Source organism: Salvelinus alpinus, chromosome 5 (assembly GCF_045679555.1).
Source record: "Salvelinus alpinus chromosome 5, SLU_Salpinus.1, whole genome shotgun sequence".
Taxonomy (NCBI): domain Eukaryota; kingdom Metazoa; phylum Chordata; class Actinopteri; order Salmoniformes; family Salmonidae; genus Salvelinus; species Salvelinus alpinus.
Genome location: NC_092090.1, coordinates 93,310,513 through 93,325,884, shown reverse-complemented (window position 1 = coordinate 93,325,884; position 15,372 = coordinate 93,310,513). Strand labels below are relative to the sequence as shown.

General features: G+C 43.1%; 1 protein-coding gene across 1 annotated transcript in view; it reads right to left on the bottom strand.

Moving 5' to 3' along the window:
- Positions 1 to 15,188, bottom strand: part of me2 (malic enzyme 2, NAD(+)-dependent, mitochondrial) — a 34,813-nt gene extending 19,625 nt beyond the window's left edge. The window contains exon 1 of the mRNA XM_071404208.1: positions 14,908 to 15,188. The gene's annotated coding sequence lies outside the window, so the exon portion shown is untranslated. The remainder of the gene's footprint in view (positions 1 to 14,907) is intronic.
- Between the last annotated feature and the right edge of the window lie 184 nt (positions 15,189 to 15,372).

Here is a 15,372-nt window from a genome sequence, read left to right as displayed (position 1 = left end):
GTCATGTGGTCTGATGAGACAAAAATATAGCTTTTTGGTCTAAACTCCACTCGCCGTGTTTGGAGGAAGTAGAAGGATGAGTACAACCCCAAGAACACCATCCCAACCGTGAAGCATGGAGGTGGAAACATCATTCTTTGGGGATGCTTTTCTGCAAAGGGGACAGGACGACTGCACCGTATTGAGGGGAGGATGGATGGGGCCATGTATCGCGAGATCTTGGCCAACAACCTCCTTCCCTCAGTAAGAGCATTGAAGATGGGTCGTGGCTGGGTCTTCCAGCATGACAACGACACGAAGCACACAGCCATGGCAACTAAGGAGTGGCTCCGTAAGAAGCATCTCAAGGTCCTGGAGTGGCCTAGCCAGTCTCCAGACCTGAACCCAATAGAAAATCTTTGGAGGGAGCTGAACGTCCGTATTGCCCAGCGACAGCCCCGAAACCTGAAGGATCTGGAGAAGGTCTGTATGGAGGAGTGGGCCAAAATCCCTGCTGCAGTGTGTGCAAACCTGGTCAAGAACTACAGGAAACGTAAGATCTCTGTAATTGCAAACTAAGGTTTCTGTACCAAATATTCAGTTCTGCTTTTCTGATGTATCAAATACTTATGTCATGCAATAAAATGCAAATTAATTACTTAAAAATCATACAATGTGATTTTCTGGATTTTTGTTTTAGATTCCGTCTCTCACAGTTGAAGTGTACCTATGATAAAAATGACAGACCTCTACATGCTTTGTAAGTAGGAAAACCTGCAAAATCGGCAGTGTATCAAATACTTGTTCTCCCCACTGTATATCTTTTTTTTTTCTTGGTACATGGGAATTTGACCGCAAAATAATAATATATATTTCACGTGCACTACATCCTCACAGCCTTTTATCCGCAACAAATTAATTTGATGGAAACATCTCTGGTGGGTAAATGCGTATATTGTTTTTAATGCAGATTTGAGAATGTTCACGTTAAAATCTGTCGCCAATTGAATGGAATCCTAGCTAGTGACCTGTTACTCTAACTGCTTTCATGCTCTGAAAAACAGCCACGACGCCACCAAACTCATGTGACTCCCTCTAGAGCATCATGTAGAGCTTGACCAGGCACCCTTCCCCCCCAACCATTAATCTCATCCACCTGTGTCCCCATCCTCCTCATCATCATCATCCTCCTCCTATCTGATCCTCTGTTGAGGAACAGGCAGCTGAGCTGTCAACAGCTTGACAACAAAGAAGGCAAGACAAAACAGCAATAGGAGTGGGGTAAAGACAAGGCAGCTAGCCTACTAGAGCAACAATGGACAGCCATGGGTTACACTTGGACTAGGCTATGTGACAGCAAGGACAATCAACACACACTTTAATCCTCGGCCTGATAAAAAATATTGGGAGGAAAAATAGCTGCAATGTGTATTTATCTGTGCGTATTTCTATACTGGATGGCTGACAGAATGTGCTGTAACAGTGAGGAGGGGTCATTCAGAGCTGCAGTGCATAATATAGGCTAGGCTCACGATCCGCAGCATGTGACCTTGCTGACGAAACCACTTGACTTTTGTGCACACGTTGCTAGAAGGAAGGAAGTGTGACAAGTAGTTTCTTACCGCTCCAATGGCAATACTGCTGGTGACAAGTGAACTTCAGCCCCAGAACGTCGCAGTCAAAACAGGTGGAGATATTTGATAGTGGAGAGCTCAAAGCACTGAAAGCCACAGACGTCTCACTGAACAGACGCAAAAATGTAAATGGACAATTCCATGGAAAACGGAATTACGCTTTGAACAGGGCTCGAAATTAAGGGTGTCCCGAGGGCTGATAAATAAAATCTGTCTAGGACAGTTCAAACGGACTGGGACAGTTCTCCTACAATAGCTCCAAAATTCATACAACTAGCCTACTGTACATAAAATATTTTTTAAAGCAATGAGGCTGATGCAACAGATCAGAACATTTAGATTAAAAATGTTGATAAACTACTATTTATTCACATGACAAGCGCAGCAATGTGTACAATGCTATGCATGAAATGTACCAAAATTCAATTAGCTGGAACACACCATTCTACAGATGCAACATGGGTTGCTTGTATGACTAGGATTGTGAATGCTGACTGCCTCCACTCAGATTACAAGGTGGGTGATGTGTGCGGTGCGCAACAGGCACAAGGCCTTTCTCTCCACTCATGACCATTTGATCTGAACCAACCGTGCCTCGAGTAGCCTATGTCAACAGAATCAAGACTTTTAGATGTTACATTTAAATGATCCTACATTATATTTGTCAAACATGACTGGCATTTAGCCTATACTCATGTAATTAATAGTCTCATTAAAGTTTGGCTACATTTTTTGGTGCCTCCATGTCAGCATCGGTGTGGGCATGAGAGGATGTAGCCAATATGCTTATAACATAGGCTACACTTTTACATGTACGCTAATTATGTGTGTACTGTAGGCTATATTTATTCAAAACAGGTTTAAATATTATTCCAATGTTACCCTTTTGAAAGGATTTTTCCCCCATGACTTTCTGGCCCATATATCTATTTTAGTATTAGGCTATGCTTGTTTTAATCACTGTAAATTACCTAGGTCCTGGAGTAGACCCATGTTTGCATTTAAAAACAAACAAAAAATTATTTTAATTTTGGGCGACTTACAGGTTAGTCTCGAGCCTAGGTTTTGACTACGTTTTTTTTTCACTTTCAAATGTATGCTAAACAAAAATCATTGATTTCAAAGTTTAACAAACCATACAACTATGCACAATAACTACTTTTAACAATTTCCAATGAAAAATGTAGAGCCTACACACACAGCAGGGCACCTGCTAGAGTGTCACCTCGCGCTTTATCAGCTCCGGTTAATAAAGTAGCTTGAAAATGGACTTTTCTGCTGCTTCCCTCACTCGGATTGGACCGGGTCTGGATCTGACCAGGTCAATAGGAAACGGGTCTAGTTTTCCTCCGGTCCATTCGGAACGGGTCTCTATATTATTATTTTTTACATTTATGCATATCGGGTCGAGAAGGGAAAGCCCCAGATCCATTTAGGAACAGATCCAACCTTTTGGACATTATCGTCCCGGCCCTAGTGCTCAGTAGGAGAGGATGCTGGTTACACATGGATAGGTGTCAGTAAGATCTGGGAGGTGACATTAACTGGGAGAGAGAGAGAGAGAGCGAGAGCGAGAGAGAGTTGTGGGTAATGGAATTACAAGGCACAAGGCAATTTTTCTTAAATTTACAGAAGGGAAACAATTTCCCCAAAACTAAGTGTTGATATTAGTTAGCAAAACACATTATTGTGTTTTAATGTATTTCTGATACCGTTCAAGCTTTTTTCTGGTAGATGTTTTCTATGACCCCTTTTCCATCTGTTTACCCAGAAACCAAAGCCTTTACTTATGCCTAAATTTTAAGATTCAAAATAGTTGAAAAAAATGTATCTATGCCTTCATTTCCCAAAAATGTTGACGCTTTGCTTTCATTTGACACCCAATTTGATATGGTCCTATGAACTTCCCATGTCGGTTCCTTTTCGAAGGAAATGCCCTAACGTAATTTGGAAATGTGATTAAAGACAGAATTAGAGCAGCACTTCAATACACATCGATACAATTGTGAAATGCAGCTCAGGCCTACACCAAGGACTAGGAAATTGTTTAATTCAGGAAATCCCTCTGCAAACTGAGAACCAGTGAGTGAGTCAATGCCTGCTTTAAAATTTCTCTACACATTCATTTGAATGTAACCTATGTACACTGCCACTCCCTCCTCTATGACTATAGTAGAATTGTTGTAGTAGGCTATTCATTTTTTTTTATTACAAGGAGCAGAGTACACAATGTGATAAAGCCTACTGTCATTATGAGACCAGACAGGAATGTCTCTTGCAATAACACACTGTAAAAACGCAGGTCAGGCTGCCTGAACAGGCTGAAAAGAGTGTCAATGGACAAAACATCTTTCAAAATCACTAAGCAACAGATACATTTTCTTGGGCGAAACAAAACCAGTACAGTATATTGTTGATACTAATCAAATCATGACAACACAAGATGTTCTAGCCAGAATAGCTTTTAAATTCAACTGCCCTTTTCAAAAGGGCAGCTATTCCTGTAAGCCCTATGACCATTAAACTTGCATGCCATTTGAACTGGTTATTTTGGTCAAGGGCTGGGTAACCTACAACATTGGTCTGAGTGGATGGCTGTTTTGACTGTACTGTATTCCAAACAGCCTACTATTGAACACGGTTGTGTGGAACAGTAAATTAGCTACAGTGATACATCGATTCAATGCCACTGTTTGGCATGTAACCGTTAGCTAGATTGGCAATCTATCTATGTCACAACAATGACAACAGAGTGTGGGATTAACCTGGTTCACAGCTGAAGGCCTAAACCTATTAGAGAAAGGGAGTACAACACGTACTGTACCCATCGACTGTGTGGCTTGCTTGCGCATGGTCTGATGGCTTGAAATTCAGGCGGACTTTTACACTAGCTAGCGAGCTAGGGGAGAGGCTATACGGACATGCCAGGTGCCCAAATTTATGACTTATGTTGTGCAGCTGAAAGTCGAGTGGAGGCGAACGGATTGGGTTCAGTCAGTTTCAGTCAGTCATCCTGATGAGCCCTTCCCCAACTAGCTAGTTTATGCTTGTGGCTAGAAACGTCAGAGAGAATTTGAAACGTGTCTGCCGAAGTTGGGACATCAGCGAATGTTCAGAATCATTCTGTTTTTACATAAAATGTAGACGTTAAAGCCATAGTTGAACATTTTCGGTGAAAATCACGCTTTAACTGTCACCCTGGCCTGATATTACATATTGGCTACACGATCCCTGCTACTTCCCTTTCCTTACTGCCGGACAGCAGTGCTCGCCGAGCGGGAGCGAAGAACAATGTGTCCCGTGGTGTTGTTGTGTTGCTGGCAGCCAAAACAATCCATCTAAACTAGGGACGCACCGATATGACATTTTTGGCCGATACCCGATATTTCCCTTGCTAAAAAACCCGATACCGATATTTAAACATTTTGCGGCCTTTTAGGCATTCTAGTACAGTTAAATAGTTGAAACAAAGTGTCATATGTTCATTTCTTCAGTTAGGAACGGATTGTTCAACTTGTAAATGAGAAAAATTACAAATGTCCGCCATGCATGGCAAACTGGCGAATCTGCATTCTTCCAAAGCCTTTCTCATGTTACGTGCAGTATCACGTAGCACAGCGTGCACTTTGTTCTTGGGGATTTTCCAAGTTTCAAACATGTTTTCAAATGCAAATGCCATTGAAATGGCTGCAGCGGTATGAGAACCAGCACATTCATGAGCATGCAATGCGGCTTTCCTCAGTACGAAATCCTTGTCAACCCACTGTGCTGTCAGACTCAGCATGCTCATGGGGCTGACGTCGCTGGTCCAAATGTCAGTCGTGAAGCTAATAGCAAGTAGCACATGGATGTGCGTTTCAACAATACTGTGTAACTCCGGTAGGGCAACATCGGAAAAATATTTCCTACTTGGTAGTGTGTACTGGGGCTCGAGGTGCTCGACCAGTCGGCGAAAGCCAACATCATCCACGACAGTGAACTGTTGATTGTCAAGGGCAATGAATTCCATTATCTTGGCGTTAATAGATTTTGACTTATCTCGCTGAAATGTTCTTACTCTTTCAAATTACTGCTGGACTTGAACTTGTTGGAAGTATGCGCTTAGTTTAATTCTGCGTAGTATTCACTGAACGTCTGGGGATGATGCACTTTCAAATTAGTAATTAGGTTTGTGGAATTGAAAGATTTCACTTTCTCCCCTCCTCGGGAAATAATAGCAGCACAAACGTTGCATATGGCTTTTGTTATTTTCCTTTGAAACTTCAAAATAGATCCACACAGCAGACATTGTGGGTCAGGCTAGGAATGCTGTGTTGCACGTGTAGCGCTGTATTTTTCGTGGCGTCATTACATCATCTACCTACGTTATATAGGTATGCATGTCAGCTTTGACATCGGTTTTGCACACCGGCGTTAAACTAGACACTGGGCCGATGTTGGCATTTTTAGCTAATATCGTCCGATTCCGATATGCTTACCGATATATTGTGCATCCATAATCTAAACGTGAATCATTTCACAAATGCAAAATACACACTTACTGTACCTTTAACCGTTTTTTTTCAGTGACCACACATTTGTGGAGTCTGTCTTCCATTTACACACAGGTGTTCAGAGACACAGATAATTAGCACAGGTAGTCGATTAGCTAATTAGCACAGGTAGTCGAATCTGTCTTCCATCTGTTTTCCGTTAACAAGCGCTGTAACATGGAAACATGGCCGTGTGGGAACCCTAAACCTATAAAAAGGTGTGTAGTAATTTAACCTTTTTTTTTTTTTAGCTGATATGAAAGACACCTTCCTTATGTTTCTAAAACTGTACCACATGAAATGGTAGGAAGCAAGCATGAGTTTTTACTCACCAATGTAACACAGTGTGGTCAAAGACGTAGTAACTTAGTTTTAGTCACAATCTGGTTACCTATAAGTACAAACATACTTAGGATTTGGGTTATTACATATTTATTAACTTATTTCCAGATATAAGTTAAGGCAGCTCCAAAAGGCAGCTCCAAAAGGCAGGTGTTTCAGCCTAGCTCAGTGCTTTCTGTGGTGGTGGGGCAAGCCAGCGGAAAATACAGAGCGTTGCGCCGTGATTGGCTCAGTGTTCTGCCACTCATGGGGACACGACGTCACCGCCAAGTCTTATGGGTAGAGCTCAGAAATGTTAGCCCCTTGGGTTCTGCCACATTAGAAGTGCCCATCCAAGAAGGCTCAAGGTCATTGGCCACAGATATACTTTTTTATTTAACCTTTATTTAACTAGGCAAGTTAGTTAAGAACACATTCTCATGGGTTAACTGCTGTGTTCAGGGGCAGAACGACAGATTTTTGCCTTGTCAGCTCGGGGAATTGATCTAGCAACCTTTTGGTTACTGGTCCGACGCTCTAATCACTAGGCTAACTGCCGACATCAAATCACGTTATATCTACAGTAGCTTCCATTGGACTGATCATGTCAACATCATACTTTCAAAATCTCAACTTAGCAGTCGTCATCATGAATCAAGTCGACAATCACCTGGCAAATCCTTTTCAATCCTTGTCATATGAAGAGAAATTAGAGATAAAATGTCTCGGTGCTCATCGGCCATTGGACATTACACAACAAGTCAGAAATCGCTAATTTAACAATGAGTGGTTTGGAAGAAAGCATTTTTGCAACTGCTCAAGTTACTTTCCTTGGTCACGCCAGAGGTGGATGTTTGTACAACATAAAGCAGAAACGAATCATTGATGGAGCAGGAATCGCCAGAGCAATCAACAACTTCAAGGTGAACATTCAAAACATTTGCGAGCAAACTAACGTACTGGCCAAAGGACATGTTGATGCCACTGAACCAAGGTGGAGATAACTTAACACTGCTACCCAAGATGAAGGAGGCATGCGACATAATCACTGTTCATGTGCAAGAGAGGTTTTCTGAAAGTGACCACTTAATTGCAGCAAAGTTGGTGGACAGCTCATTTTCCCCCCCCCCCCCGAGTATGTACATTCCTTTCCCCCCGCAGAACTCGTGTGCTACCAAGCTATGGCCTGTGGGCAAACAGTAGAAGCTGAAAATGGAGCTGTCCACTATCCAACAGCATTATGAGCAGAACACTGGAAAGACAGCACTTTCTTTATTGAACAACCTGCAGGAGGCCTTGTCTGAGACGGTCTCTCTTCTCAAAATCATCATCACCACTCCAATGACAACCACCGAGTCACAGAGAAACTTTTCCACCCTTAATGTTCACACGCAACTCCATGGGCCAGAAAAGGTTAAATGCATTGGCCATGCTGTCAATCCAGCATGACTTCATCCAGAGAATGCTGAGAAGTTTTCCCACAAGAAGGACCACAGTGCCAACTTCCTGTTCAAGTGAGCACAGCACAACAATGGTGAATCCATAAATATGTCTAGTATGCTGCTGCATAAGGGATGTAATATGCCGGGGAGATATGTATACTGTAGCTAAGAAAGTAATACTAAGTGTATGTTGTGTAGTAAGCAGTTAGTAGCCTATGTGTCTCACCGTAAGAATGGGTTCCCTTTCCCTCTTAGAACTTATCCTACTGTTCTGACATGGTATTGGTATTTTTGGGTATTTTATTAGGATCCCCATTGGCTTTTGCCAAAGCAGCAGCTACTCTTCCTGGGTTCCACACAAAACATGACATAATACAGAACATTAATAGACAAGAACAACTCCACTTGGTGGTGCACATGTAGCCTATAGCCTGTTTTAGAGAAATGTCATCATCGAATACTGTAACAGCTTTCATTGCCTGCTTACCTGCCCCCATTGTAAGAGCATTCATTGTCTGCTTATGTGCCCCTGTTAATTTAGCCTAATGTTCGGGACTTGGTGTAAAGGGAGAATACTGTAAGAACGGCCCATGTTCTGAATTATGTTGCTGTCCATTTCAAAAGTGCTGAATGAATAGGCGGCATATAGGCTACATCCGTCTCAGCTCACTCATGTCTTAATCAAAATTACGGTCAGCCTCTTAACCGCTTATCGTCATATATGCCATTGCCATAGTTGGTACATCTGCATTGTTATAGTATCTTCTTAATAATTTTAGGCAATGTTTGAATGATGCCTTTAATAGTTTCTTACTTTGTGTGTTATAATTAGCTAGGGTGCTTTTCTCCACGAGGAGGATGGTAAGTTACAGACCCAACAACATTATATTATAGTATCCCTCCTCGTAACCATGGTTGCCAGTGACAGTCTCTTCCCATTCAAATATTTGTGTTCAACAAGACAGTTCAGTAATAGACCCATGTAATTCCAGTTCATATTGTGAGGGTTGTTTTGTTTGCGCAATGCGCTGTCAGTGAGTCTGTATATTGTCAAAAAAAAAGTGGATCCTCGTGATTGTATTGTCCTTCCGTTTTAGACCACATAGGCCTAACAAAATACTTTGAATGGTAGGCTAACCGCTGAGTCTGGGTCTCTCGCTCTCTCTCTCTGTGGTGACTTAAAGAGTAAAGTTAAGGCCTCAACATCTAGCTGAATTTAACTGAACTAACATTATCTGAATTTCTGTCGGTGTCCATTTCGAAATTGCTGAACGAATAGGCGTACCTCATCGCAGCCCCTTTGCTTGCACTTGCTTATACTTAGAGCTAAGTGTTAATTATATTTTGTTTTATGTATTTATTTCACCTTTATTTAACCAGGTAGGCAAGTTGAGAACAAGTTCTCATTTACAATTGCGACCTGGCCAAGATAAAGCAAAGCAGTTCGACACATACAACAACACGGAGTTACACATGGAGTAAAACAAACATACAGTCAATAATACAGTAGAAAAATAAGTCTATATACAATGTGAGCATATGAGGTGAGATAAGGGAGGTAAAGGCAAAAAAAGGCCATGGTAGCGAAGTAAATACAATAAAGCAAGTAAAACACTGGAATGGTAGATTTGCAGTGGAAGAATGTGCAAAGTAGAAATACAAATAATGGGGTGCAAAGGAGCAAAATAAATAATTAAATAAATACATGCAGTAGGGGAAGAGGTAGTTGTTTGGGCTAAATTATAGATGGGCTATGTACAGGTGCAGTAATCTGTGAGCTGCTCTGACAGCTGGTGCTTAAAGCTAGTGAAGGAGATAAGTGTTTCCAGCTTCAGAGATTTTTGTAGTTCGTTCCAGTCATTGGCAGCAGAGAACTGGAAGGAGAGGCGGCCAAAGGAGGAATTGGTTTTGGGGGTGACCAGAGAGATATACCTGCTGGAGCGCGTGCTACAGGTGGGTGCTGCTATGGTGACCAGCGAGCTGAGGTAAGGGGGGACTTTACCTAGCAGGGTCTTGTAGATGACCTGGAGCCAGTGGGTTTGGCGATGAGTATGAAGCGAGGGCCAGCCAACGAGAGCGTACAGGTCGCAGTGGTGGGTAGTATATGGGGCTTTGGTGACAAAACGGATGGCACTGTGATAGACTGCATCCAATTTATTGAGTAGAGTGTTGGAGGCTATTTTGTAAATTACATCGCCAAAGTCAAGGATCGGCAGGATAGTCAGTTTTACGAGGGTATGTTTTGCAGCATGATTGAAGGATGCTTTGTTGCGAAATAGGAAGCCAATTCTAGATTTAACTTTGGATTGGAGATGTTTGATGTGAGTCTGGAAGGAGAGTTTACAGTCTAACCAGACACCTAGGTATTTGTAGTTGTCCACATGTTCTAAGTCAGAACCGTCCAGAGTAGTGATGCTGGACGGGCGGGCAGGTGCAGGCAGCGATCGGTTGAATAGCATGCATTTAGTTTTACTTGTATTTAAGAGCAGTTGGAGGCCACAGAAGGAGAGTTGTATGGCATTGAAGCTCGTCTGGAGGGTTGTTAACACAGGGTCCAAAGAAGGGCCAGAAGTATACAGAATGGTGTCGTCTGCGTAGAGGTGGATCTCACTCACCAGCAGCAAGAGCGACATCATTGATGTATACAGAGAAGAGAGTCGGCCCAAGAATTGAACCCTGTGGCACCCCCATAGAGACTGCCAGAGGCCCAAACAACAGGCCCTCCGATTTGACACACTTAACTCTATCTGAGACGTATCTGGTGAACCAGGCGAGACAGTCATTTGAGAAACCAAGGTTGTCAAGTCTGCCGATGAGGATGTGGTGATTGACAGAGTCGAAAGCCTTGGCCAGGTCAATGAATACATCTGCACATTATTGTTTCTTATCGATGGCGGTTAAGATATCGTTTAGGACCTTGAGCGTGACTGAGGTGCACCCATGACCAGCTCTGAAACCAGATTGCATAGCGGAGAAGGTCTTCGACTTGGCATTCGAAGACCTTAGAAAGGCAGGGTAGGATAGATATAGGTCTGTAGCAGTTTGGGTCAAGAGTGTCTCCCCCTTTGAAGAGGGGGATGACCGCAGCTGCTTTCCAATCGTTGGGAATCTCAGACGACACGAAAGAGAGGTTGAACAGGCTAGTAATAGGGGTTGCAACAATTTCGGCAGATAATTTTAGAAAGAAAGGGTCCAGATTGTCTAGCCCGGATTATTTGTAGGGGTCCAGATTTTGCAGCTCTTTCAGAACATCAGCTGACTGGATTTGGGAGGAGAAATGGGGAAGGCTTGGGCGAGTTGCTGTGGGGGGTGCAGTGCTGTTGACCGGGGTAGGGGTAGCCAGGTGGAAAGCATGGCCAGCCGTAGAAAAATGCTTATTGAAATTCTCAATTATAGTGGATTTATCGGTGGTTTTCTATCCTCAGTGCAGAGGGCAGCTGGGAGGAGGTGTTCTTATTCTCCATGGACTTTACAGTGTCCCAGAACTTTTTTGAGTTTGTGTTGCAGGAAGCAAATTTCTGTTTGAAAAAGCTAGCCTTGGCTTTTCTAACTGCCTGTGTATATTGGTTTCTAACTTCCCTGAAAAGTTGCATATCACGGGGGCTGTTCAATGCTAATGCAGAACGTCATAGGGTGTTTTTGTGTTGGTTAAGGGCAGTCAGGTCTGGAGAGAACCAAGGGCTATATCTGTTCCTTGTTCTAAATTTCTTGAATGGGGCATGCTTATTTAAGATGGTGAGGAAGGCTTTTTTTTTTTTTAATAACCAGGAATCCTCTACTGACGGGATGAGGTCAATATTCTTCCAGGATATCCGGGCCAGGTCGATTAGAAAGGCCTGCTCGCTGAAGTGTTTTAGGGAGCGTTTGACAGTGATGAGGGGTGGTCGTTAGACCGTGGACCCAGTACGCACGCAGGCAATGAGGCAGTGATCGCTGAGATCCTAGTTGAAGACAGCAGAGGTGTATTTAGAGGGCAGGTTGGTCAGGATGATATCTATGAGGGTGCCCGTGTTTACGGCTTTGGGGTTGTACCTGGTAGATTCATTGATAACTTGTGAGATTGAGGGCATCAAGCTTAGATTGTAGGATGGCTGGGTTGTTAAGCATGTCCCAGTTTAGGTCACCTAGCAGCACGAGCTCTGAAGATAGATGAGGGGCAATCAGTTCACATATGGTGTCCAGAGCACAGCTGGGGGCAGAGGGTGGTCTATAGCAGGTCAACGGTGAGAGACTTGTTTTTAGAGAGGTGGATTTTTAAAAGTAGAAGTTCAAATTGTTTGGGTACAGACCTGGATAGAAGGACAGAACTCTGCAGGCTATCTCTGCGTAGATTGCAACACCGCCCCCTTTACATTTACATTTTTTTACATTTTAGTCATTTAGCAGACGCTCTTATCCAGAGCGACTTACAGTAGAGTGCATACATTTTATAACAATTTTTTTTTTTTTTTTTTTTACATACTGAGACAAGGATATCCCTACCGGCCAAACCCTCCCTAACCCGGACGACGCTATGCCAATTGTGCGTCGCCCCATGGATCTCCCGGTTGAGGCCGGCTGCGACAGAGCCTGGGCGCGAACCCAGAGACTCTGGTGGCGCAGCTAGCACTGCGATGCAGTGCTCTAGACCACTGCGCCACCCGGGAGACCCCCCTTTGGCCGTTCTATCTTGTCTGAAAATGTTGTAGTTAGGGATGGAGATTTCAGAGCTTTTGGTGATCTTCCTAAGGCAGGATTCAGACACGGCTAGGACATCCGGGTTGGCAGAGTGTGCTAAAGCAGTGAATAAAAAAAACTTAGGGAGGAGGCTTCTAATGTTAACATGCATGAAACCAAGGCTATTACAGCTACAGAAGTCATCAAAAGAGAGCGCCTGGGGAATAGGAGTGGAGCTAGCATTCACCTCTACATCACCAGAGGAGGAGTAGGATAAGGGTACGGCTAAAAGCTATGAGAATTGGTCGTCTAGGACGTCTGGAACAGAGAGTAAAAGGAGCAGGTTTCTGGGGGCGATAAAATAGCTTCAAGGTATAATGTATAGACAAAGGTATGGTAGGATGTGAATAGAGTGGAGGTAAACCTAGGCATTGAGTGAAGAGAGAGATATTGTCTCTAGAAACATCATTGAAACCAGGTGATGTCATCGCATGTGTGGGTGGTGGAACTGAAAGGTTGGATAAGGTATAATGGAGCAGGGCTAGAGGCTCTACAATGAAATAAGCCAATAAACACTAACCAGAACACCAATGGACAAGGCATATTGACGTTAAGGAGATGCAAGCTTAGCCGTGTGATCATAAGGGTCCAGTGAGTAGTGAGGTTAGTTGGGGTCACGGCGATTCAGACAGCTAGCCGGGCCATGGGTAGCAAGCTGGCAGAGGATGGAGGTCTGTTTTTAGCCACCTCGTGCGTTTCCGTCAGTAGATGAGTGGGGTTCCGTGTGGTAGAGGGGACCAATCCAATTGGCAAAATAGATATAGTTATAATGACCGAAGAAAATTGTCCGATAGACCTATTCAGATAGCAGCCGATAAGACAGCTAACGATTAGCGGGCCGCAGATGGGCTTTCAGATTACGTCGCGATGGAGGGGCCAGTTGGATAACTCCCTCGGGCAGATAACGTCGATAGTCCAGTCGTGAAGCCCCGTATCGGCAGTAAAATGGTTCCGGATAGGTGATTGTAGCCCAGGAGTGGCTGATGGAACTCTTCAGCTGGCTAGCTCCGGAATAATTGATGTTTGCTCCGGGACCGACGTAAGCCAATAGTCACTCGGATAGCAGCTAGCTAGCTGCAAGATCCAGGTGTAAATGTCCAGAGCTTGCGGTAGAAATCCAGGGATATGGAGAGAAAATAGGTCCGGTATGCTCTGGTCTGAGTCGCATTGTACAAAACTGGCGATAGCTTTTCGAGCTAAAGGATAGCTGATGACCGCCAACCGTGGTTAGCTGAATACTGACGTTAGCCAGTGAACTGGCTAGCTTCTGGCTAGCTAATGTTGTGGATTTCAGATTTGAGGTGAATAATACTTTTTTTTTTTTTTTTTGGGGCGGGTTGCAGGAGAGTGTTTTGAAGTTGAGTTTTTAGAAGAAAAAAATATAACATTGTGAATTTACTGAACATCAATGAAATAATGTTTGTGTATGGTTCAAAAGTCTAAACTCATGTCGACATTCATTATTATTGAAGGAGAATGTGGTTCTTATCGAGGTAGACAAATAAACAAGGAGTCAATAGAAACCATATTTATTTAATTAATCAAGTCAGCCATAAGCTCCACTAAGTCAGCCATAAGCTCCACTCTCGGGAACAGCTTTATGTAGAACCTAAACGTTTGTGGGCACTGTTTGTCACAGTTATAGTGCATTGTTTAGAGTTGTGTAGTGGCTTCGCTGGCATGCATCTAAAAAAAAAAATTGGTTGTTTGCCCCACCAAAATTGACACGCTAAAATCACCACTGCTGCGGTGCCCCATGCATTCAATATTTTCAACTCGTGCACATTGATTTACAGTGCGGTGGTACTAACATAAGTACACACACAGACTCCAACTTGTTCGCTTTTGCCTAGTTGAGTATGGAACATGCGGGCTAGACATCTGGTGGACATCTGGCTTAAAACAGGGCCTTGTGCCCCCTTGAAGCGCGCGCATCATTTTCGTCACGTTATCAGCATTCCGTTACGTCATAAATATTGCCAACAGGCGTGTCCCTACAGCCTCTCCCAGCTAGCAACAAATCCGTTCAGACTATGAAAATACAACTAGATAACTATCCAACACATAGAGAAAACAATTTAAGAAAAAATATATTTACTGACATAAAAAGCGGCAATGTTTCGATTTTTTTGCATCACCAAATTGCCGTCTTGCCACACATTAGCTAGTTAGCTAATGCTATTAGCTAGCTAGCTTGGGTATTCAATTAAACGTTTTTAAATTGGTAACTTTAGCTATAGGTTTGACTTTCTCTTTTCTCTAGTAAGTAACGTGACACCTTACCTTCGCTTTATGTTGAGTGAAGAAGAGTCTTTTTTAACCTGCCACTTATAATTTAGAGGGCATATTATTGCAACAATTGCATGCGAAATGTCATCAAGTGCAGAGTGACCACCTCGTTCGTTGACAGGCAAATACGAAGCTGGAGAAAGATGAGACTGAAGGCTGTGGTTTACACTATATAGCACATCCACAAAGTCAAAAAGGATATATCGTAAAAATTCATGAAAACAAAAATTTGCTTTTTGGTCTAAATTTAAGGTTAGGGTTAGGCATAAGGTTAGCAGTAAGGTTAAGGTTCGTGTTAAGGTTTAACATCACATTTTAAGAAGAGACATTGTAGAAATAGGCGGAGTTTAGGACTTTGTGGCTGTAGTAACTAGTAACGAATCCCAGGCGGTGGAGAGTACGACCGCTTAGCCAATCAGAAACCAGGGTTTCCGTTCTCAACTACTATCAAATCAGAGA